This window comes from Electrona antarctica, assembly GCF_951216825.1.
Source record: "Electrona antarctica genome assembly, chromosome: 16".
NCBI lineage: Eukaryota > Metazoa > Chordata > Actinopteri > Myctophiformes > Myctophidae > Electrona > Electrona antarctica.
The window spans coordinates 2,314,865-2,337,364 of NC_136797.1; the positions used below are offsets into that span (position 1 = coordinate 2,314,865).

Sequence of the window (22,500 nt, forward strand, 5' to 3'; positions counted from 1 at the left end):
CACACACACACACACACACACACACACACACACCTCCATCTCAAAATCAGCAAGTCAGCTAAGCTAAAAAAAACCCATGCAAGCCTTCAAAGGACGCATGTTACCAGACCAAAGGAGTGGCCCAAAAAACCCCAGGAATGAATGAATGAATGAATGGAGCGATTCAGGAGCCAGAGAGGTGCTGCTGAGAGGCAGAACACTTCAGATAGAGCTGGAGGGGGACTAGGGGAACCTCGCATCTCCACGGCTCAGGAGCCAGAGAGGTGCTGCTGAGAGGCAGAACACTTCAGATAGAGCTGGAGGGGGACTAGGGGAACCTCGCAGGAGCCAGAGAGGTGCTGCTGAGAGGCAGAACACTTCAGATAGAGCTGGAGGGGGACTAGGGGAACCTCCACTGCTGAGAGGCAGAACACTTCAGATAGAGCTGGAGGGGGACTAGGGAACCTCGCATCGCCACGGCTCAATGTTTACTTTCTGGAAAAATGGCTTTTTGTAGAGTGGCTAAAAACACAAATCTAATCTGTAATCATGAGTCATTATTATCAGCTCTGTTCATCACTGGTGTCACTTCTGTGGTTGATCTGTACCATGTTTATCTGTTCCTGGACTGGACTGGACTGCACTGCACTGGACTAGACTAGACTAGACTAGACTAGACTGGACTGGACTGGACTGGACTGGACTGGACTGGACTGGACTGGACTGGACTGGACTGGACTGGACTGGACTGGACTGGACTGCACTAGACTAGACTAGACTAGACTAGACTAGACTAGACTAGACTAGACTAGACTAGACTAGACTAGACTAGACTAGACTAGACTAGACTAGACTAGACTAGACTGGACTGGACTGGACTGGACTGGACTGGACTGGACTGGACACTCAAGTTCGTTAACAAATAAAAACTAGACTAAAATGTTAGGAAGGGACTAGTGGACAAGAGATCCAGTATAATGTTAGGAAGGGACTAGTGGACAAGAGATCCAGTATAATGTCAGGAAGGGACTAGTGGACAAGAGATCCAGTATAATGTTAGGAAGGGACTAGTGGACAAGAGATCCAGTATAATGTTAGGAAGGGACTAGTGGACAAGAGATCCAGTATAATGTTAGGAAGGGACTAGTGGACAAGAGATCCAGTATAATGTTAGGAAGGGACTAGTGGACAAGAGATCCAGTATAATGTTAGGAAGGGACTAGTGGACAAGAGATCCAGTATAATGTTAGGAAGGGACTAGTGGACAAGAGATCCAGTATAATGTTAGGAAGGGACTAGTGGACAAGAGATCCAGTATAATGTTAGGAAGGGACTAGTGGACAAGAGATCCAGTATAATGTTAGGAAGGGACTAGTGGACAAGAGATCCAGTATAATGTTAGGAAGGGACTAGTGGACAAGAGATCCAGTATAATGTTAGGAAGGGACTAGTGGACAAGAGATCCAGTATAATGTTAGGAAGGGACTAGTGGACAAGAGATCCAGTATAATGTTAGGAAGGGACTAGTGGACAAGAGATCCAGTATAATGTTAGGAAGGGACTAGTGGACAAGAGATCCACTATAATGTTAGCAAGGGACTAGTGGACAAGAGATCCACTATAATGTTAGCAAGGGACTAGTGGACAAGAGATCCAGTATAATGTTAGGAAGGGACTAGTGGACAAGAGATCCACTAGGAAGGGACTAGTGGACAAGAGATCCAGTATAATGTTAGGAAGGGACTAGTGGACAAGAGATCCAGTATAATGTTAGGAAGGGACTAGTGGACAAGAGATCCAGTATAATGTTAGGAAGGGACTAGTGGACAAGAGATCCAGTATAATGTTAGGAAGGGACTAGTGGACAAGAGATCCAGTATAATGTTAGGAAGGGACTAGTGGACAAGAGATCCAGTATAATGTTAGGAAGGGACTAGTGGACAAGAGATCCAGTATAATGTTAGGAAGGGACTAGTGGACAAGAGATCCAGTATAATGTTAGGAAGGGACTAGTGGACAAGAGATCCAGTATAATGTTAGGAAGGGACTAGTGGACAAGAGATCCAGTATAAATGTTAGGAAGGGACTAGTGGACAAGAGATCCACTAGGAAGGGACTAGTGGACAAGAGATCCACTAGGAAGGGACTAGTGGACAAGAGATCCAGTATAAGTCATTTTGCTGAAAATATTTTGAACATTACGACGGCATCAAGGCACGCCAAAATACATTTTGTTCGACTACATCAACTGTAGATTTAGTCGACTAAAATCTTATGACATTTAGTCGACTAAAACTAGACACTAAAACATTCCAGGTGACTAAAATGTGACTAAAACTAAATGAAAACTATTCAAGAGACTAAATGACTAAAACTAAAATCAAAATTTGCTGCCAAAAACAACACTGCATCGGAGCAGAGGTTATTTTTCTCGTTTTCCTGAAGAGTAAAACGTTTTGAACATACAAGGTTTCCCCCCAGACGACAGAATGAGGTAAACCACGTCTTGTAATCCCTCCCTCAGATCTGTGCGTCCAGGTGTGGACATGAAAGGCTCAAGGGCTCCCGGCTGGCAGGGAGTTGAACCCGCGGCCACTTTGAAAACAGAAAACCTCCTTTTTTTCCTCCTGAAAGGCTGGATTGTTCCACCGTAGCTGAAGCTGAACTTTCAACATGAATGGAGTCCTTTTTCTGGCTCCTGTACTACTTGTTTCTATAGCGTTCTACTGTGAAGATTAGACCATTCGTTTGAACCCATTCTGGGCGGGAACCCCTTTTGGTGTTTTAACCATTATTTTAAACTTTATCTATTGAAAAATAGCAGATCTACAAGCTCATTTCACTGCTATATCACTGCTATTTTTGAAAAGTCGTGAAAATGTGGCGCAAATCTTTGAATGTATATTCTTTCAGAGCAAACGTTTTTAACTCAAATCTTTGAATGTATATTCTTTCAGAGCAAACGTGTTTAACTCAAATCTTTGAATGTATATTCTTTCAGAGCAAACGTTTTTAACTCAAATCTTTGAATGTATATTCTTTCAGAGCAAACGTGTTTAACTCAAATCTTTGAATGTATATTCTTTCAGAGCAAACGTTTTTTTAACTCAAATCTTTGCTTCTGGGATGGGGAGGTCCCTGGAACAACATATTTTCAGATTGGGGTCGGTGGCCAAATACAGATCATTTCTGGGGTCCTTGACATGAAATATTAAGCACCACTGATACAGAAACATGAGGTATTTCAGAAAACTGTCATGATTTAGAAGGATTTTTTTTAATTTCGACGTCGGACCTAAATGGTTTAAACCCATTTAGTCCTGAGAGCAGATTCTATAAATCTTCTAAATCATGACAGTTTCTATATTATTAGTGGTGCTCACACCATTTAATGTCGTATATGTTATTGGCCGTGGACCCCAATCTCAAAATATATGACGTTGTTCCAGCCAGGGACCCCCCGAAGCAAAGATATGAGTTAACCCATTCTGGGCGGGAACCCCTTTTGGTGTTTCAGGTATTGTTATACTTTAGCTATTGAAAAATAGCAGATCTACAAGCTCATAGCGCTGAGCTATGAACCTATGAACTTGTAGGTCTGCTATTCTGATCCAAATCGCTGATGTTTTTCCCCTCACAATCGGTAGTGATCTTGAGCATAAGGGGAAATTCTAATAATATTTACAAAGCTTTCTGAACATTGTGGAACGAGAGTTGAAGCGTGTCCGACGTGGGTTTTTTTTAAACCCATTTTGACCTGAGATCAGATTCTAAAAATGTCTTCTACATCCTGACAGTTTTCTGAAAAAGCTATGTTTCTATGTCAGTCGTTCTTCGATTTTTCTAAAATAGCAGACCTACAAGCTCATAGCGCGCCACCGAGTGGCGCGCTATGAGCTTATAGATCTGCTATTTTTCAATAGCTAAAGCATAACATGATGCTAACACCAAAAGGGGTTCCCGCCCAGAATGGGTTTAAAGAGCTTTTGACAAAATAATAACTCCATTGGATCCATCGGAACACATGGAATTGTTGCATGTCCAGAAAAACAGTACAAGTTTTGTAAATACTTAAAGTTTCCACCTTGGACAGCCTGCCCCACTGTGGCCCACTGTGGCCCGCTGTGGCCCTGCCTGGCCCACTGTGGCCCACTGTGGCCCTGCCTGCCCCACTGTGGCCCACTGTGGCCCACTGTGGCCCTGCCTGGCCCACTGTGGCCCACTGTGGCCCTGCCTGCCCCACTGTGGCCCACTGTGGCCCGCTGTGGCCCTGCCTGGCCCACTGTGGCCCACTGTGGCCCTGCCTGCCCCACTGTGGCCCACTGTGGCCCACTGTGGCCCTGCCTGGCCCACTGTGCCCCACTGTGGCCCACTGTGGCCCTGCCTGCCCCACTGTGGCCCTGCCTGCCCCACTGTGGCCCACTGTGGCCCACTGTGGCCCTGCCTGGCCCACTGTGCCCCACTGTGGCCCTGCCTGGCCCACTGTGGCCCACTGTGGCCCACTGTGGCCCACTGTGGCCCTGCCTGGCCCACTGTGGCCCACTGTGGCCCACTGTGGCCCGCTGTGGCCCTGCCTGGCCCACTGTGGCCCACTGTGGCCCACTGTGGCCCTGCCTGGCCCACTGTGGCCCACTGTGGCCCGCTGTGGCCCTGCCTGGCCCACTGTGGCCCACTGTGGCCCTGCCTGGCCCACTGTGGCCCTGCCTGGCCCACTGTGGCCCTGCCTGGCCCACTGTGGCCCACTGTGGCCCAGCCTGGCCCACTGTGGCCCTGCCTGGCCCACTGTGGCCCTGCCTGGCCCACTGTGGCCCACTGTGGCCTACTGTGGCCCTGCCTGGCCCACTGTGGCCCGCTGTGGCCCACTGTGGCCCACTGTGGCCCGCTGTGGCCCAGCCTGGCCCACTGTGGCCCTGCCTGGCCCACTGTGGCCCACTGTGGCCCTGCCTGCCCCACTGTGGCCCTGCCTGCCCCACTGTGGCCCACTGTGGCCCACTGTGGCCCTGCCTGGCCCACTGTGCCCCACTGTGGCCCTGCCTGGCCCACTGTGGCCCACTGTGGCCCACTGTGGCCCACTGTGGCCCTGCCTGGCCCACTGTGGCCCACTGTGGCCCACTGTGGCCCGCTGTGGCCCTGCCTGGCCCACTGTGGCCCACTGTGGCCCACTGTGGCCCTGCCTGGCCCACTGTGGCCCACTGTGGCCCGCTGTGGCCCTGCCTGGCCCACTGTGGCCCACTGTGGCCCTGCCTGGCCCACTGTGGCCCTGCCTGGCCCACTGTGGCCCTGCCTGGCCCACTGTGGCCCACTGTGGCCCAGCCTGGCCCACTGTGGCCCTGCCTGGCCCACTGTGGCCCTGCCTGGCCCACTGTGGCCCACTGTGGCCTACTGTGGCCTTGCCTGGCCCACTGTGGCCCGCTGTGGCCCACTGTGGCCCACTGTGGCCCGCTGTGGCCCAGCCTGGCCCACTGTGGCCCTGCCTGGCCCACTGTGGCCCACTGTGGCCCTGCCTGGCCCACTGTGGCCCACTGTGGCCCACTGTGGCCCAGCCTGGCCCACTGTGGCCCACTGTGGCCCACTGTGGCCCACTGTGGCCCACTGTGGCCCTGCCTGGCCCGCTGTGGCCCAGCCTGTGTGCTTTCTGTCGACTAAAACTAAGCTATGGTGACTAAGACTACACCGCACGCACGCACGCACGCACGCACGCACGCACGCACGCACGCACGCACGCACGCACGCACAGGAATAAGATGTCATCTGGAAGAGATTATTGGAACTGCGTGCAAACAGAGTAGAGGGGGGGTTCTCAGAGAGAGAGGAGGGGGTTTCTCAGAGAGAGAGGAGGGGGTTTCTCAGAGAGAGAGGAGGGGGTTTCTCAGAAGCAGTGAAGGCGTACATGTGTAATACATAAGGTTTACAAATTAAAGTCAAGAAAGACGAATTTCAAAAAAATCTAAAAACAGTTACATATTGTGGGGGTCTGTGTGCTCACCAAGGTTTTAAAACAGTTACATATTGTGGGGGTCTGTGTTGCTCACCAAGGTTTTAAAACAGTTACATATTGTGGGGGTCTGTGTTGCTCACCAAGGTTTTAAAACAGTTACATATTGTGGGGGTCTGTGTGCTCACCAAGGTTTAAAACAGTTACATATTGTGGGGGTCTGTGTGCTCACCAAGGTCTTAAAACAGTTACATATTGTGGGGGTCTGTGTGCTCACCAAGGTTTAAAACAGTTACATATTGTGGGGGTCTGTGTGCTCACCGAGGTTTAAAACAGTTACATATTGTGGGGGTCTGTGTTGCTCACCAAGGTTTTAAAACAGTTACATATTGTGGGGGTCTGTGTTGCTCACCAAGGTTTTAAAACAGTTACATATTGTGGGGGTCTGTGTGCTCACCAAGGTTTAAAACAGTTACATATTGTGGGGGTCTGTATGCTCACTAAGGTTTAAAACAGTTACATATTGTGGGGGTCTGTGTTGCTCACCAAGGTTTTAAAACAGTTACATATTGTGGGGGTCTGTGTGCTCACCAAGGTTTTAGAACAGTTACATATTGTGGGGGTCTGTGTGCTCACCAAGGTTTTAGAACAGTTACATATTGTGGGGGTCTGTGTGCTCACCAAGGTTTTAAAACAGTTACATATTGTGGGCGTCTGTGTGCTCACCAAGGTTTTAGAACAGTGACATATTGTGGGGGTCTGTGTTGCTCACCAAGGTTTAAAACAGTTACATATTGTGGGGATCTGTATGCTCACCAAGGTTTAAAACAGTTACATATTGTGGGGGTCTGTGTGCTCACCGAGGTTTAAAACAGTTACATATTGTGGGGGTCTGTGTGCTCACCAAGGTTTTAAAACAGTTACATATTGTGGGGGTCTGTGTGCTCACCAAGGTTTTAAAACAGTTACATATTGTGGGGGTCTGTGTGCTCACCGAGGTTTAAAACAGTTACATATTGTGGGGGTCTGTGTTGCTCACCGATGTTTAGAACAGTTACATATTGTGGGGGTCTGTGTTGCTCACCGAGGTTTTAGAACAGTTACATATTGTGGGGGTCTGTGTTGCTCACCAGGGTTTAAAACAGTTACATATTGTGGGGGTCTGTGTGCTCACCGAGGTTTTAGAACAGTTACATATTGTGGGGGTCTGTGTGCTCACCAAGGTTTAAAACAGTTACATATTGTGGGGGTCTGTGTTGCTCACCAAGGTTTAAAACAGTTACATATTGTGGGGGTCTGTGTTGCTCACCAAGGTTTAGAACAGTTACATATTGTGGGGGTCTGTGTTGCTCACCAAGGTTTTAAAACAGTTACATATTGTGGGGGTCTGTGTTGCTCACCAAGGTTTTAAAACAGTTACATATTGTGGGGGTCTGTGTTGCTCACCAAGGTTTAAAACAGTTACATATTGTGGGGGTCTGTGTGCTCACCGAGGTTTTAAAACAGTTACATATTGTGGGGGTCTGTGTGCTCACCAAGGTCTTAAAACAGTTACATATTGTGGGGGTCTGTGTTGCTCACCAAGGTTTTAGAACAGTTACATATTGTGGGGGTCTGTGTTGCTCACCAAGGTTTTAGAACAGTTACATATTGTGGGGGTCTGTGTTGCTCACCAAGGTTTTAGAACAGTTACATATTGTGGGGGTCTGTGTTGCTCACCAAGGTTTTAGAACAGTTACATATTGTGGGGGTCTGTGTGCTCACCAAGGTTTTAGAACAGTTACATATTGTGGGGGTCTGTGTTGCTCACCAAGGTTTAAAACAGTTACATATTGTGGGGGTCTGTGTTGCTCACCAAGGTTTTAAAACAGTTACATATTGTGGGGGTCTGTGTTGCTCACCAAGGTTTAAAACAGTTACATATTGTGGGCGTCTGTGTGCTCACCAAGGTTTAAAACAGTTACATATTGTGGGGGTCTGTGTGCTCACCAAGGTTTAAAACAGTTACATATTGTGGGGGTCTGTGTTGCTCACCAAGGTTTTAAAACAGTTACATGTTGTGGGGGTCTGTGTGCTCACTAAGGTTTAAAACAGTTACATATTGTGGGGGTCTGTGTTGCTCACCAAGGTTTAAAACAGTTACATATTGTGGGCGTCTGTGTGCTCACCAAGGTTTAAAACAGTTACATATTGTGGGGGTCTGTGTTGCTCACCAAGGTTTAAAACAGTTACATATTGTGGGGGTCTGTATGCTCACCAAGGTTTTAAAACAGTTACATATTGTGGGGGTCTGTGTTGCTCACCGAGGTTTAAAACAGTTACATATTGTGGGCGTCTGTGTGCTCACCAAGGTTTAAAACAGTTACATATTGTGGGGGTCTGTGTGCTCACCAAGGTTTAAAACAGTTACATATTGTGGGGGTCTGTGTTGCTCACCAAGGTTTTAAAACAGTTACATATTGTGGGGGTCTGTGTGCTCACCAAGGTTTTAAAACAGTTACATATTGTGGGGGTCTGTGTGCTCACCGAGGTTTTAGAACAGTTACATATTGTGGGGGTCTGTGTTGCTCACCAAGGTTTAAAACAGTTACATATTGTGGGGGTCTGTGTGCTCACCAAGGTTTAAAACAGTTACATATTGTGGGGGTCTGTGTGCTCACCAAGGTTTAGAACAGTTACATATTGTGGGGGTCTGTGTGCTCACCAAGGTTTTAGAACAGTTACATGTTGTGGGGGTCTGTGTGCTCACCGAGGTTTTAGAACAGACCCCGAGGGGACCAATGAGGTTTTAGAACACCCCGAGGGGACCAATGAGGTTTTAGAACGCCCCGAGGGGACCAATGAGGTTTTAGAACGCCCCGAGGGGACCAATGTGGTTTTAGAACACCCCGAGGGGACCAATGTGGTCGATCTTAATGTCGTTTGCAGGTCGTTCCATGTATATAGGACATGTACACAGCGCGTGGCAGCTATGGGACATGCACACACGTCATTGCAAACCGTCGCTTGGTTTGCTTACATTCTCCCACGTCTTACAGACGGAACGTGTTAATAACGCTAATAGTTTCGGCTAATAGTTTTGGCTCCTAAACTATGGAATGCACTTCCCATCACAGTCAGAACTGCAGCCTCACTCCCAATCTTCCGCCGTAGCCTGAAAACCCACCTCTTCAGACTCCACCATGGCCCGTAGCACTTGCCCTAGCCTAGCCCCTTAGATAGCACTTTATGTAGACTTAGATAGTATTTTAAACAGACTTATGTTACGTAGACAGCACTAGAATTGCATGTTATGTAGTCATAGCACTTTATAGTACACATGTATAATATATAATATAGTATAGTATGTATAGTTTACATATATATATATAGATACGTTATTCCAACCAGTTCCTTTCCCCTCCATCAGGGGGAGTTTCCCTGGTTGGACGTAGCGTGTGGAAGGAACACGTTATTCCAACCAGTTCCTTTCCCCTCCATCAGGCTGGCCAGGGGGAGGCAGTTTAACCTGGAATGTCTTAGTGTTAGTCTAGTTTTAGTTTTTCGACTAAATATCATAAGATTTTAGTCGGCTAAATCTACGGTCGACTAAAATGTGTTTTGGCGGGCCTTGATGCCGTCATAATGGCTGATTTTACACTTGCTGAAAATAGCCGATCTACAAGCTCACAGCGCGTGGCAGCTATAGGACATGTACACAGCGCGTGGCAGCTATAGGACATGTACACAGCGCGTGGCAGCTATAGGACATGTACACAGCGCGTGGCAGCTATAGGACATGTACACAGCGCGTGGCAGCTATAGGACATGTACACAGCGCGTGGCAGCTATAGGACATGTACACAGCGCGTGGCAGCTATAGGACATGTACACACGTCATTGCAAACCGTCGCTTGGATTGCTTATGACGTTCTCCCACATCTTACAGACAGAACGTGTTAATAACGCTAATAGTTTTGGCTAATAGTTTTGGCTAATAGTTTTGGCTCCAAAACTATGGAATGCACTTCCCATCACAGTCAGAACTGCAGCCTCACTCCCAATCTTCCGCCGTAGTCTGAAAACCCACCTCTTCAGACTCCACCATGGCCCGTAGCACTTGCCCTAGCCTAGCCCCTTAGATAGCACTTTATGTAGACTTAGATAGTATTTTAAACAGACTTATAGCTTGTTACGTAGACAGCACTAGAATTGCATTTTATGTAGTCATAGCACTTTATAGTACAAATGTATAATATATTATATATTATAGTATGTATAGTTTACATAGATACTCCACTGTTACGTTCTTAGTTTACGCATGATTCATGATAACTACTTTTTATGTATGTGATGTATGCCATGCTTTTGTTATTGCTTAACCCATTCTGACCTGAGATCAGATTCTAAAAATGTCTTCTACATCCCGACAGTTTTCTGAAAAATGTTTCTATGTCAGTCATTCTTCGACTTTTCAAAAATAGCAGACCTACAAGCTTGTAGATCTGCTATTTTTCAATAGCTGAAGCATAACATAATGCTAACACCAAAAGGGGTTCCTGCCCAAAATGGGTTAATGTAAGTCGCTCTGGATTAAGAGCGTCTGCTAAATGCCTACATTGTAAATTGTAAATTGGAAGAAGCCAAACAGGGTTTTCAGAGAACTTTGTCAGGGAGTTTACAACTTTGACAGCCTCGTTATATAAGATGAGGAAGAGAAGAGAAGAGAACTGAAGAGAGGCGAGTACCATGAATCCAATCCATGAGTGATAAACTCATCGCGTGTGTGTGTGTGTGTGTGTGTGTGTGTGTGTGTGTGTGTGTGTGTGTGTGTGTGTGTGTGTGTGTGTGTGTGTGTGTGCGTGTGCGTGTGTGCGTGCATGCGTACGACCTTTCTCCGTTACCATGGCTACACACACCCGTCTGGGAGCTGACCAGGTGTGTGCGTAGACGTAGAACCTTCTCTAGCCGACAGCAACCAAATGTACTTAAGTTACTTTCCCCCTGGGGGGGGGGGGGGGGGGGGGTTTCTCAGAAGCACAGGGACACTAAAGGTTCCCCAAATAGACACCTTTAGACACACTGCGCTGCTGCCATACACACGCACGCACGCACGCACGCACGCACGCACGCACACCTCACAAGGTTGTCGGGTCCAAAGCCGTTTACTTTGCAGGGAATTAAGAAAATCACACCCATGTGAAGTGAGGGGCGCTCCTCTTATCATCAGCATCGTACATCATCATGAGGTAAAATATACACACTGTGCCTTATTGGCTAAGACGCTACGATGTAAATATACACACTGTGCCTTATTGGCTGAGACGCTACGATGTAAATATACACACTGTGCCTTATTGGCTGAGACGCTACGATGTAAATATACACACTGTGCCTTATTGGCTCAGACTCTACGATGTAAAACCCTCCATTCCTTATTGGCTCAGACTCTACGATGTAAAACCCTCCATTCCTTATTGGCTCAGACTCTACGATGTAAAACCCTCCATTCATTATTGGCTCAGACTCTACGATGTAAAACCCTCCATTCCTTATTGGCTCAGACTCTACGATGTAAAACCCTCCATTCCTTATTGGCTCAGACTCTACGATGTAAAACCCTCCTTTCCTTATTGGCTCAGACTCTACGATGTAAAACCCTCCTTTCCTTATTGGCTCAGACTCTACGATGTAAAACCCTCCTTTCCTTATTGGCTCAGACTCTACGATATAAACCCTCCTTTCCTTATTGGCTCAGACTCTACGATGTAAAACCCTCCTTTCCTTATTGGCTCAGACTCTACGATGTAAACCCTCCTTTCCTTATTGGCTCAGACTCTACGATGTAAACCCTCCTTTCCTTATTGGCTCAGACTCTACGATGTAAAACCCTCCTTTCCTTATTGGCTCAGACTCTACGATGTAAAACCCTCCTTTCCTTATTGGCTCAGACGCTACGATGTAAAACCCTCCATTCCTTATTGGCTCAGACTCTACGATGTAAAACCCTCCTTTCCTTATTGGCTCAGACACTACGATGTAAAACCCTCCTTTCCTTATTGGCTCAGACTCTACGATGTAAAACCCTCCTTTCCTTATTGGCTCAGACTCTACGATGTAAAACCCTCCATTCCTTATTGGCTGAGACACTACGATGTAAACCCTCCTTTCCTTATTGGCTCAGACTCTACGATGTAAAACCCTCCTTTCCTTATTGGCTCAGACTCTACGATGTAAAACCCTCCTTTCCTTATTGGCTCAGACACTACGATGTAAAACCCTCCTTTCCTTATTGGCTCAGACTCTACGATGTAAAACCCTCCTTTCCTTATTGGCTCAGACTCTACGATGTAAAACCCTCCATTCCTTATTGGCTGAGACACTACGATGTAAACCCTCCATTCCTTATTGGCTCAGACTCTACGATGTAAAACCCTCCTTTCCTTATTGGCTCAGACTCTACGATGTAAAACCCTCCATTCCTTATTGGCTGAGACACTACGATGTAAACCCTCCTTTCCTTATTGGCTGAGACTCTACGATGTAAAACCCTCCATTCCTTATTGGCTGAGACACTACGATGTAAACCCTCCTTTCCTTATTGGCTGAGACTCTACGATGTAAAACCCTCCATTCCTTATTGGCTGAGACACTACGATGTAAACCCTCCTTTCCTTATTGGCTCAGACTCTACGATGTAAAACCCTCCATTCCTTATTGGCTGAGACACTACGATGTAAACCCTCCTTTCCTTATTGGCTGAGACTCTACGATGTAAAACCCTCCATTCCTTATTGGCTGAGACACTACGATGTAAACTCTCCTTTCCTTATTGGCTGAGACTCTACGATGTAAAACCCTCCATTCCTTATTGGCTCAGACTCTACGATGTAAACCCTCCTTTCCTTATTGGCTCAGACTCTACGATGTAAAACCCTCCTTTCCTTATTGGCTCAGACTCTACGATGTAAAACCCTCCTTTCCTTATTGGCTCAGACTCTACGATGTAAAACCCTCCATTCCTTATTGGCTGAGACACTACGATGTAAACCCTCCTTTCCTTATTGGCTCAGACTCTACGATGTAAAACCCTCCTTTCCTTATTGGCTCAGACTCTACGATGTAAAACCCTCCTTTCCTTATTGGCTCAGACACTACGATGTAAAACCCTCCTTTCCTTATTGGCTCAGACTCTACGATGTAAAACCCTCCTTTCCTTATTGGCTCAGACTCTACGATGTAAAACCCTCCATTCCTTATTGGCTCAGACTCTACGATGTAAACCCTCCATTCCTTATTGGCTCAGACTCTACGATGTAAAACCCTCCTTTCCTTATTGGCTCAGACTCTACGATGTAAAACCCTCCATTCCTTATTGGCTGAGACACTACGATGTAAACCCTCCTTTCCTTATTGGCTGAGACTCTACGATGTAAAACCCTCCATTCCTTATTGGCTGAGACACTACGATGTAAACCCTCCTTTCCTTATTGGCTGAGACTCTACGATGTAAAACCCTCCATTCCTTATTGGCTGAGACACTACGATGTAAACCCTCCTTTCCTTATTGGCTGAGACACTACGATGTAAAACCCTCCTATCCTTATTGGCTGAGACACTACGATGTAAACCCTCCTTTCCTTATTGGCTCAGACTCTACGATGTAAAACCCTCCATTCCTTATTGGCTGAGACACTACGATGTAAACCCTCCTTTCCTTATTGGCTGAGACTCTACGATGTAAACCCTCCATTCCTTATTGGCTCAGACTCTACGATGTAAACCCTCCTTTCCTTATTGGCTCAGACTCTACGATGTAAAACCCTCCTTTCCTTATTGGCTCAGACGCTACGATGTAAAACCCTCCTTTCCTTATTGGCTCAGACACTACGATGTAAAACCCTCCTTTCCTTATTGGCTCAGACTCTACGATGTAAAACCCTCCTTTCCTTATTGGCTCAGACGCTACGATGTAAAACCCTCCATTCCTTATTGGCTCAGACTCTACGATGTAAAACCCTCCTTTCCTTATTGGCTCAGACACTACGATTTAAAACCCTCCTTTCCTTATTGGCTCAGACTCTACGATGTAAAACCCTCCTTTCCTTATTGGCTCAGACTCTACGATGTAAAACCCTCCTTTCCTTATTGGCTCAGACTCTACGATGTAAAACCCTCCTTTCCTTATTGGCTCAGACACTACGATGTAAAACCCTCCTTTCCTTATTGGCTCAGACTCTACGATGTAAACCCTCCTTTCCTTATTGGCTCAGACTCTACGATGTAAACCCTCCATTCCTTATTGGCTCAGACTCTACGATGTAAAACCCTCCTTTCCTTATTGGCTCAGACTCTACGATGTAAAACCCTCCATTCCTTATTGGCTCAGACTCTACGATGTAAAACCCTCCATTCCTTATTGGCTCAGACTCTACGATGTAAAACCCTCCATTCCTTATTGGCTCAGACTCTACGATGTAAAACCCTCCTTTCCTTATTGGCTCAGACTCTACGATGTAAAACCCTCCATTCATTGTCAATGGTGGGAGTTTAACCCATTTAGGCCTGACGTCGAAATACATTTAAAAAAAGTATTCTGAAAGAATATATATTCAAAGATTTGTGCCGCATTTTCACGATTTTCCCAAAAATAGCAGACCTACAAGCTCGTAGCGCGCCACTCGGTGGCGCGCTATGAGCTTGTAGGTCTGCTATTTTTCAATAGCTAAAGTATAACATAATGCTTAGTTACCAGACCGGACCAGACCGGAGCAGACCAGACCAGAGCAGACCGGACCAGACCAGACCGGAGCAGACCAGACCAGAGCAGACCGGACCAGACCAGAGCAGACCAGAGCAGACCAGACCAGAGCAGACCGGACCAGACCAGACCAGACCAGACCAGACCAGACCAGACCAGAGCAGACCGGAGCAGACCGGAGCAGACCAGACCAGAGCAGACCGGACCAGACCAGAGCAGACCAGAGCAGACCAGACCAGAGCAGACCGGACCAGACCAGAGCAGACCAGAGCAGACCGGACCAGACCGGACCAGACCAGAGCAGACCGGACCAGACCAGAGCAGACCGGACCAGACCGGACCAGACCAGAGCAGACCGGACCAGACCAGAGCAGACCGGACCAGACCGGACCAGACCAGAGCAGACCGGACCAGACCGGACCAGACCAGACCAGAGCAGACCGGACCGGACCGGACCAGACCAGACCAGACCAGAGCAGACCGGACCAGACCAGAGCAGCCCGGACCAGACCGGACCAGACCAGAGCAGACCGGACCAGACCAGAGCAGACCGGACCAGAGCAGACCGGACCAGACCAGACCGGACCAGACCAGACCGGACCAGACCAGACCAGACCAGACCAGACCAGACCAGAGCAGACCGGACCAGACCAGACCAGACCAGACCAGACCAGAGCAGACCGGACCAGACCAGAGCAGCCCGGACCAGACCGGACCAGACCAGAGCAGACCGGACCAGACCAGAGCAGACCGGACCAGAGCAGACCGGACCAGACCAGACCGGACCAGACCAGACCAGACCAGACCAGACCAGACATCCAACCCAACACGGCTGCTTTCCTTCCACTTGGAACGACTTCTGAGAAAGGTGAAACTCACCCACCCTTCATCCCCCCCACCCTTCATCCCCGAGGTCACATTTATACCAGCCAACCCCACCCTGCTCCAACGGGCACGGCTACCCCCCCACCCCCCACACACACACACCCCCCACCCCACCATCGGGGGGGGGGGGTCACACACACACACACAGCCTGGGATTACAGCTTAGACATTGGGCACCGGGTGAACTTCACTTTGTGGAGTGAGGTGAGCTTGTAGATCTATTTTTGAGTGGTGCAAACCACTCCAATAACCAGCTTTGTCTGGATGTATGTGTCTATGTATGTGTGTACCTGTACGTGGGGCCACGTATGGTGAGCATGGTTGCTATGGTTAGTGACGTCAGTGCACCACTCAGTTCACACGGGTGTGATTTTTTAATAGAATAATAGCCAGCATATGAACTATATGGATAATATGGGGTTGAAATGAGTGGTAATGCTGAACTAATACATTCTACCTGCAGTGTGTGTGTGTGCATGCACTATCTTTAGTGATTGTCCAGCTACAGCCCAGTTCAGCCAACTGGCCTGTTTCTGAACAAGCTACTAAAGATAGCGCACGTGCACACACACACACACACACACACACACACACACACACACACACACACACACACACACACACACACACACACACACACACACACACACACACACACACACACACACACACACACACACACACACACACACACACACACACACACACACACACACACACACACACACACACCTTAAATGTGGAAGGCCTACTCCAGTGAGCTCTGCTATTTTGGATGCCCCTGAGAGCAGATCTAGAACGAGGGAAACATCTTTCAGATCGTTCACATCTGGGTTTTTCACAGACCTACAAGACCTACAATGACACGATGCCCAGATCTCACAGACCTACGGTGACACGATGCCCAGATCTCACAGACCTACGATGACACGATGCCCAGACTAGGGGATGGGATTGATTTCGTAATTTTCGTTGTGAATATTTTAATCGGTTAAATTGATAAACTCCCCAAAACGCCTGACCAGTATTTATTTCCAGAGCTGTAAAAACACATGATCTTTAAGTACATTCTAGTTCATGGTCCACATGCGGCCCCACCTACTGCACTTATCTACAATAAGCTGATCTACAAGCTCGTAGCGCGCCACCGAGTGGCGCGCTACGAGCTTGTAGGTCTGCTATTTTTGAAAAATCGTGAAAATGCGGCACAAATCTTTGAACATAATTATATTCTTTCAGAAGACCTTTTTTTTATTTCGCCGTCAGGCCTAAATGGGTTAATGTGGCCCGCAGGTTGACACTCAGCCTAAATGGGTTAATGTGGCCCGCAGGTTGACACTCAGCGAGCCAAGCGGCTCCAAGCAGCCCATGCTCAAAACAAACCTGACACGCGCTAACCAGGTTGCTAGGCAACACCTACGTCCTTCCCAGCATAAGGATGAATGTGCACGCACCCCATAGACAATGGGGGGGGGGGGGGGGGGGAAACTAAGCTATGATGACTAAAACTAAGACTAAATATATTGACAATTTCGTCAACAAATACAAACTAGACTAAAATGCTAGGAAGGGACTGGTGGACAAGAGATCCAGTATAAGTCATTTTACAATTGATGGCATGCTGAAAATAGCAGAGCTTGTAGATCGGCTATTTTCAGCAAGTGTAAAAATCAGCCATTACGACGGCATCAAGGCACCGCCAAAATAAATGTTGTTCGACTAAATCAACCGTAGATTTAGTCGACTAAAACTAGACACTAAAACATTCCAGGTGACGTAAAAACTAAATGAAAACTATTCAAGAGACTGCGACGAAAACTAAAATCAAAATGTAAATCAAAAACAGCACTGCGACGCGACACACACACACACACACACACACACACACACACACACACACACACACACACACACACACACACACACACACACACACACACACACACACACACACACACACACACACACACACACACACACACACACACAGGTTGAGAAGCGTGTGCACGATGCTCTGAGCATGGCTCACGTATTAACCCATTTAGTCCTGAGGACGATTCTACTAAAATGTCGTCTAAATCCTGACAGTTTTCTGAAAAACCCCATGTTTTTATATCAGTGGTTCTCAAACTATTTCATGTCAAGGACCCCCAGAAATATCTGTATTTGGCCTCCGACCGCCATCTGAAAATATGTAGTTCCAGGGACCCCTCCCACCGAAGCAAAGATTTGAGTTAAAAACGTTCGCTCTGAAAGAATATATATTCAAAGATTTGCGCCATTTTTCAAAAAATAGCAGACCTACAAGCTCATAGCGCGGCACTCGGTGCCGCGCTACAAGCTTGTAGATCTGCTATTTTTCAATAGCTATAAAGTATAACATAATGCTTTAAAACACCAAAAGGGGTTTCCCGCCCAGAACGGGATAATGACACACAACTCATTCCATGATGTAACCAAGTGGACTGGGAACGCCAACATGCCACATGGAGTTTGCACCTCCATGTTGCTCTCTGGGCAACAGCAGTTGTTCTTGGCAGCACATTTTGATGGCTAATATTAACCCATTTAGGCCTGACGTCGAAATTTATAAAATGTCATCTAACTCCTGACAGTTTTCTGTCAGGATTTGAGCCACATTTGCACGATTTTTCAAAAATAGCCGACCAACAAGTTCATAGTGCGGCACTCGGTGCCGCGCTATGAGCTTGTAGATCTGCTATTTTTCAATAGCTAATAGTATAACGTAATGCTTAAAAACACCAAAAGGGGTTCCCGCCCAAAATTGATTCAATATTATCCTCTGAGATGTAGTGGAGTAGAAGCAAAATGTACTGAAAATTGGACATACTCTAATAAAGTAAAATATACCTCAAGAATGTAAAAAAAAGTGCAGTACTTGAGTAAATATACTTAGTTACTGTCCACCACTGAGTGCAGTGACGTAGACTCCGTGGGGGGCGGGGGCGGGGCTCGAGCCCCCCATGAAGAATTAGACCTGAATAGTATATTCGCCTAGTCGGTTCGTCCCGTTTGTACCGAGCCAGGCTAGGGCATTAAGCAACTAGTCGACTAGTAAATCCACTAGTCGACCTTGTTGGTACTAGTTGACTAGTTGATAAGAAGAAAAAAAAGAAAAATGTGACACAGCTGATTTTGTAGGCCTCAAGATCAGGTAGATTATAGTTAAAGTCACCAATGTACACAGTTTTTTTTGACATAATAGGTGGTTAAACAACTAGTCGACTAGTAAACTAGGCAACTAGTCAACTAGTAAAAATGACTAGAAGTGAATGCCCTACGCCAGGCCGCGCCACGCCCGTTCGCACAATTCAATGCTAATCTTGTTTTCACCTGCCAGGTGGGTATGCACAGTACTGTACTCTGTGGGTATGCACAGTACTGTACTCTGTGGGTATGCACAGTACTGCACTCTGTGGGTATGCACAGTACTGTACTCTGTGGGTATGTACAGTACTGTACTCTGTGGGTATGCACAGTACTGTACTCTGTGGGTATGTACAGTACTGTACTCTGTGGGTATGCACAGTACTGTACTCTGTGGGTATGTATACAGTACTGTACTCTGTGGGTATGTATACAGTACTGTACTCTGTGGGTATGCACAGTACTGTACTCTGTGGGTATGCACAGTACTGTACTCTGTGGGTATGTACAGTACTGTACTCTGTGGGTATGTATACAGTACTGTACTCTGTGGGTATGTATACAGTACTGTACTCTGTGGGTATGCACAGTACTGTACTCTGTGGGTATGCACAGTACTGTACTCTGTGGGTATGTACAGTACTGTACTCTGTGGGTATGCACAGTACTGTACTCTGTGGGTATGCACAGTACTGTACTCTGTGGGTATGCACAGTACTGTACTCTGTGGGTATGCACAGTACTGTACTCTGTGGGTATGCACAGTACTGTACTCTGTGGGTATGTACAGTACTGTACTCTGTGGGTATGCACAGTACTGTACTCTGTGGGTATGTATACAGTACTGTACTCTGTGGGTATGTATACAGTACTGTACTCTGTGGGTATGCACAGTACTGTACTCTGTGGGTATGCACAGTACTGTACTCTGTGGGTATGCACAGTACTGTACTCTGTGGGTATGTACAGTACTGTACTCTGTGGGTATGTACAGTACTGTACTCTGTGGGTATGTACAGTACTGTACTCTGTGGGTATGCACACAGTACTGTACTCTGTGGGTATGTACAGTACTGTACTCTGTGGGTATGCATACAGTACTGTACTCTGTGGGTATGTATACAGTACTGTACTCTGTGGGTATGCACAGTACTGTACTCTGTGGGTATGTACAGTACTGTACTCTGTGGGTATGCACAGTACTGTACTCTGTGGGTATGTATACAGTACTGTACTCTGTGGGTATGCACAGTACTGTACTCTGTGGGTATGCACAGTACTGTACTCTGTGGGTATGCATACAGTACTGTACTCTGTGGGTATGCATACAGTACTGTACTCTGTGGGTATGTACAGTACTGTACTCTGTGGGTAGGCACAGTACTGTACTCTGTGGGTAGGCACAGTACTGTACTCTGTGGGTAGGCACAGTACTGTACTCTGTGGGTATGCACAGTACTGTACTCTGTGGGTATGCACAGTACTGTACTCTGTGGGTATGCACAGTACTGTACTCTGTGGGTATGCACAGTACTGTACTCTGTGGGTATGCACAGTACTGTACTCTGTGGGTATGCACAGTACTGTACTCTGTGGGTATGCACAGTACTGTACTCTGTGGGTATGCACAGTACTGTACTCTGTGGGTATGCACAGTACTGTACTCTGTGGGTATGTACAGTACTGTACTCTGTGGGTATGTACAGTACTGTACTCTGTGGGTATGCACAGTACTGTACTCTGTGGGTATGCACAGTACTGTACTCTGTGGGTATGTACAGTACTGTACTCTGTGGGTATGCACAGTACTGTACTCTGTGGGTATGTACAGTACTGTACTCTGTGGGTATGTACAGTACTGTACTCTGTGGGTATGTACAGTACTGTACTCTGTGGGTATGTACAGTACTGTACTCTGTGGGTATGCACAGTACTGTACTCTGTGGGTATGCACAGTACTGTACTCTGTGGGTATGCACAGTACTGTACTCTGTGGGTAGGCACAGTACTGTACTCTGTGGGTAGGCACAGTACTGTACTCTGTGGGTAGGCACAGTACTGTACTCTGTGGGTATGCACAGTACTGTACTCTGTGGGTATGCACAGTACTGTACTCTGTGGGTATGTACAGTACTGTACTCTGTGGGTATGTACAGTACTGTACTCTGTGGGTATGTATACAGTACTGTACTCTGTGGGTATGCACAGTACTGTACTCTGTGGGTATGCACAGTACTGTACTCTGTGGGTATGCACAGTACTGTACTCTGTGGGTATGCACAGTACTGTACTCTGTGGGTATGTATACAGTACTGTACTCTGTGGGTATGCACAGTACTGTACTCTGTGGGTATGCACAGTACTGTACTCTGTGGGTATGCACAGTACTGTACTCTGTGGGTATGTACAGTACTGTACTCTGTGGGTATGCACAGTACTGTACTCTGTGGGTATGTATACAGTACTGTACTCTGTGGGTATGCATACAGTACTGTACTCTGTGGGTATGTACAGTACTGTACTCTGTGGGTATGCACAGTACTGTACTCTGTGGGTATGTATACAGTACTGTACTCTGTGGGTATGTACAGTACTGTACTCTGTGGGTATGTACAGTACTGTACTCTGTGGGTATGCACAGTACTGTACTCTGTGGGTATGTACAGTACTGTACTCTGTGGGTATGCACAGTACTGTACTCTGTGGGTATGCACAGTACTGTACTCTGTGGGTATGTACAGTACTGTACTCTGTGGGTATGTACAGTACTGTACTCTGTGGGTATGTACAGTACTGTACTCTGTGGGTATGTACAGTACTGTACTCTGTGGGTATGCACAGTACTGTACTCTGTGGGTATGCACAGTACTGTACTCTGTGGGTATGCACAGTACTGTACTCTGTGGGTATGCACAGTACTGTACTCTGTGGGTATGCACTGTACTGTACTCTGTGGGTATGCACAGTACTGTACTCTGTGGGTATGCACAGTACTGTACTCTGTGGGTATGTATACAGTACTGTACTCTGTGGGTATGTATACAGTACTGTACTCTGTGGGTATGCACAGTACTGTACTCTGTGGGTATGCACAGTACTGTACTCTGTGGGTATGCACAGTACTGTACTCTGTGGGTATGTACAGTACTGTACTCTGTGGGTATGCACAGTACTGTACTCTGTGGGTATGCACAGTACTGTACTCTGTGGGTATGTACAGTACTGTACTCTGTGGGTATGCACAGTACTGTACTCTGTGGGTATGCACAGTACTGTACTCTGTGGGTATGTACAGTACTGTACTCTGTGGGTATGCACAGTACTGTACTCTGTGGGTATGCACAGTACTGTACTCTGTGGGTATGTACAGTACTGTACTCTGTGGGTATGCACAGTACTGTACTCTGTGGGTATGCATACAGTACTGTACTCTGTGGGTATGTATACAGTACTGTACTCTGTGGGTATGCACAGTACTGTACTCTGTGGGTATGTACAGTACTGTACTCTGTGGGTATGCACAGTACTGTACTCTGTGGGTATGCATACAGTACTGTACTCTGTGGGTATGCACAGTACTGTACTCTGTGGGTATGCACAGTACTGTACTCTGTGGGTAGGCACAGTACTGTACTCTGTGGGTAGGCACAGTACTGTACTCTGTGGGTAGGCACAGTACTGTACTCTGTGGGTATGCACAGTACTGTACTCTGTGGGTATGCACAGTACTGTACTCTGTGGGTATGCACAGTACTGTACTCTGTGGGTATGCACAGTACTGTACTCTGTGGGT

At 47.0% G+C, this 22,500-nt stretch overlaps 1 protein-coding gene across 1 annotated transcript in view; it reads right to left on the reverse strand.

The window, feature by feature from the left end:
* LOC306939914 (phosphatidylinositol 3-kinase regulatory subunit alpha-like) overlaps positions 1-22,500 on the reverse strand; it is a gene marked incomplete at its 3' end in the record, with an annotated part of 90,474 nt that overhangs the window by 52,233 nt on the left and 15,741 nt on the right. The window lies entirely within an intron of this gene.